The sequence below is a fragment of the Pundamilia nyererei genome, unplaced genomic scaffold (genome assembly GCF_000239375.1).
Source record: "Pundamilia nyererei isolate P.nyererei 1_Seehausen unplaced genomic scaffold, PunNye1.0 scaffold00019, whole genome shotgun sequence".
Lineage (NCBI taxonomy): Eukaryota > Metazoa > Chordata > Actinopteri > Cichliformes > Cichlidae > Pundamilia > Pundamilia nyererei.
The window spans coordinates 360725-365362 of record NW_005187420.1 but is presented as its reverse complement, the minus strand read 5'-3'; positions in this window follow the sequence as shown (position 1 = coordinate 365362).

The window sequence follows — 4638 nt, the reverse complement described above, 5'->3', positions numbered from 1 at the left end:
GTATTCTATTATAATAATATTTATCATTGTGAAAACACAGATAATCTTATTTCCTCAGCAGCAGTCTTTTCCTGTGAAAGGGAATTTGTTGTTGTATGTTCTGCTTTATTCTTTTTACATTATTTGGAAGGCTCTTTAATTAACGTGATTCCTTATTTTATCCGTGGGGATTAAATTTTTTTTTTCACTTTAACCAGATTATGGCCTAAAACAGGAAACAACCCTGTTCATGCAAAACTGTAACATGCATGTAAATATGATGCCTCTTGGAAAGCATGGGGAAGCTATGGAAACTATCACCCTGCTGTGTGCACGGGTGCATGTTTTAGCACAGCCTGCATCACTGGATTCACACTTCTTTTCTGTGTTACCAGTTGTTTTGAAACCATTAATTTCCACTTCATAATGGCAAACTATGCTAATGAATATGAATTGAAACATCTGCATTTTTATTCCTGCCTCATATGCTCTTTTTGTTTTTTGTTTGTTGGTCCTCTTGGCAGTGACAAAATTTCCCCCAGTCTTGGTTTATTGCCATGAAGCGTGGTCTGGTGCATTGTGGGCTTCATATGCTGAAAAGGTCACATCTCCTGGCGATGACTTTCATTGTCCTTCAGTGGCTCCTCTGACACTAATCTAGATGCATCAGTTTTAACTGCATTCCTCCATTGCAACATTCATCCGTGGAGATCAATCAATCCATCCTGTAATTTCATCAGGATCACTCCCTCACTCTTCCACACCTAGCTCCCTTATCTCTTCCTCCTCCTCCTTGTCACCATTCCAGTGCGTGAGACAGGTCATTCATCAGCATTCCCATTCAGCATGGGTATTTAAAATAAATCCTTTTTAATGCATTGTCTGGAGTACCACGAGGGTCATGTAACATAATGTTGGTTAATTAATTTTTAATGACTCTGTAAAAAGTCATGCCATAAATATTGTGCCACCTCTTCGTACATGATAGGTTATTTTTCAGTAAATCAAAAGTCACTCAGTTTCTAAGCTCAAAGTGAGATACAATACAACAGACCACTCTGTCCTTTAATAAACTCGGGAAATGGAATTAAAACCCACGGTTTGCTTGGGAGAGGTGTGTCTGCTTATGTGAAAATAGAAATGTGCTGATATTTGTGTCCTCTTTGTTTCTCCCCCTCCCTCATGTGAAGCACACACCAGCTCTTCTGCATGTTTACCAATGACAAATGGAGGGCTCTGTTCTTCAGGGACATGAAGAGGAATCAGGTGCACTAAGACTGCAGGCCTATAAACTCCAGTGGCTCTAGGCCCAGGGGCCACCAGCAGAGGAGAGATGCGATAAGTCTGGACTGAAGAATGAATACACTCGCATGGGACAAGCAGGATGATGACAATTGGCTGCATTGTTTTCGCTAGCCTGCTGTTGCATCACAATACAGATTCCCACTGCACACCTCATAAAAATGGATTTAGCTGTGGAAAAGGACATCTCTAGTCTCTGTGGAAAGAAAAAACTTTGTGTGTCCAATGCACCTCAGACTGATTTTTGAATTTATTTTTGTTTGTGAATGAAAAAGTATTCTAGAAGATAATTATACACTATCCCTAGCATGAGAGTGTGGTCTCTTTATATGTAATAAATAATTCAAATCTACTGGGCTTTTTTCCCAGAAATTAAACATGCAGATTTCTCTTAGTAATGTCCTTTTGTTTATTTATTTAAATATGTTTTGAAAATCTTTGCAGGACCATTTATTCTTATTTTTGAAGTATAATAATTTAAGGTAATGTAACCAACAATGGCTTTTCTGTAGTGGTTGTGCTTGCAATTCTATCATTTATCTTATTCAAACATAAAACTTGGATTTGCATGTTTCCACAAGATTTGTACCATATAGCAGTATGCATGAATACATTATACAACCTTATATGAGTCAAAAGTTTCAACACTCTTATTCAGTGGTCTCTCCTCATTGTTTTTTTTTCTCTTTTAGAATTTTAGATAGTGTACAACAATAACAAGACATTGAAATTATGAATAGTACAGCAATAGTAACAAATATGTGAAGAAAAAAAACCTTCATTTGAAGTTTGCTATTGAAGTTATATTGTAGATATAAATATAAATATTGAAGAGCTCATAAGAGGGAACATCAAAGATTTGGGGCTTGTTCACTTCAATGCCAAATAGAAGCATTTTTAAAGTATAAAAGACATTTGGCAATGAACACTTTGATAAGCCTTTTCAAAACACCTTTACACAATGAATGTATTTCTAAAGAAACCAAACCTGTGCCTATGTTCTACTTTAAAAGAATTTCTAAAGTCATGATGGGAAATGTTAAGGGAAAAGATCCTGACTCCTGACCAGAAGTTTCCATTCACATCTGTTTTCCAGTGCTGCACATTAGACACTGAATGTGCTTTAAGCAACAAACCTCTTTGTCTTTTTGAATTTAGTTATGGTAAAATATCTAAATTGAGTTGCACCAATATAATTAAGGACAAAAGCAAAATTAAATGAAACACCTACATGTTATCCTTGCACTGTCCTCAGCAATATTTCTTTATGAACTGATGAGAATGACTGCAATACTTAATTAAATGCTGTTTATTTTTTTTAGAAACGTTATCAAGTGCTCTCAGTATTAAAATGCTGAAAGAACAGTTTTGCCCTTGGACAGCTTTTATGCAAACTGGTTGATTGTAGGCAAGAACTCATCCTCTGATGTCTGCTCACACTCAGTCCATTTTCTGGTGACAAAAACGGCTTTATAGGGGGCCTATACGGAAAACAGATATGTATTTTTCACTGTATGTTCAGACTTTTCAAACACACCAGGTCACATTATTTTTCTCATATTATTTTTCCACTGGAGCTATATCTCCACTGCAGTTCTGTTCATCTGCACAGATAGTTACATGGTGAGCTCTTCTGATTATACAATTATAATAGATGTGGAGAACAGAATGAAGAAAATAACAGCCTGAGTAATTTTCTTGCACACCTGTGGACACAAACACATTACTCAATAGTCTTGAATCTTGTGTTAATGCTTTGTATAAAATTCACAAACATTTTTTTAAGCACAACTAAAGAGGATGTGCACATTCAGAGAAGATTAAGTGCATAAGTGTAGTGTAGTATATTTTAGCAGCTTGACAAATCCTGCTGGTCTGTCAGCTGGTACGCAGATTTGGTCTAAACTGAAATACCTTCACAGCTATTGCAGGGTTTGAGTGTTAAAATGAAGGTGATACAATTCCCCACCCTTCCCTGCTTAATTTTTGCATGCCTGTCTGTTCCCATGCACTACCAGCTGATATATCTGCAACTAATCTCTGCTTAACTCCTGCCCTTTAACACCAGCCTGTTCTCCTGTTCTTTGCCAGATCGTACCATTTGCTAGTGTTGCAGTAATGATCAGGCTGCTAGTTAAACAGCTACCCACTCTTGTTCTTTATTTGATTTTTCGTGTTTTTGATTTTAGATTTGCCCCGTCCTTTCTGTCCTTCATCCCCGTACACATGAGGGAAGATACAGCTACAGATGCAGTGTAACATGGTGCAATAGCATACACAGTCTCCGTGAAGCACCTAAAGGAACCTCACAGAGAGTTTTTTTTTTTATTATTATTACCAGTGTTAATTAGATCAAATGAAAACACTACAAAATCTACAAGTAAAGAGCTAGTGCGGGAACTAATCCACACCCAGTTGCAAATTTGAATGCAAAGGAGTCTGTTTGTATTTCCTTGATAGTGAGGTGCATTAATGGTTCATTTGTACCAATAGGTACGCTGCTTGTTTGCTATCATAATTATACAGTTATAAATGTAAACGGACACTGAATCTAAAGATTTTTTTGTAATTGAGTTCTTTCAGTTATTTGCTGTCCTACCCTAGTGCATCATTTTAATTTCAACTGTTTATTAAGTCGTTACTGTCATAGTACCTGCACACTCGGAGAAAGTGCCATTAAAATAACATTAAAAAATGAGCTAGATCACAAGGCAGAAGTGAGATCAGTGGGTGAGCTCTCCTCTCTATATCTGGAAAATAGCTAAAATATGTCTATTTCTTTTTCAGTCATTTCTTTTTTTATATATATATTTTGACTTGCTGGCACACATCAGAGTAAAGAGATAAGGGAAAAGTCATAAAGATTTAGAAAAGGCCAATAAGTGTCCTAAGGACAAAAGACATAACCCTATTTTTTCTACAGGAGACAGACAAAAGAAACTCGAAACTTGTCTCTTTTAGTATTTATTTCACCAGGCCTTGTCATGGCTGCCACTGGGATTCTTCCAGGTGAGTTATCTCAGTTAGGAAGCCTCCTAATCAAAAAAGACTTTTCCTCCCACATCAGCTCTTTCTGCCAGTGCCTTGATTAGTTAATCTCCAGCGGCGGGGTTCCCTTCAGGACTACAGCATTTGCATAGAGAAACACTGGTCCTACGGGCCTCTTGTTTCCTTTTGTGGAACACTCTCTGCTTCCCTGCTGCTCCACACTTAACTTACAGGTGCTGCTGTAGTGGTCCTGTTAGGCCACAATAGTTGAATATGATTGAAAGTGACTATGCAAATATAACCTGAATACAACCTTTTACCCTGCTAAACCAGAATATGTTTTAACTGAGTTGTAAGGCTTTAGGATAG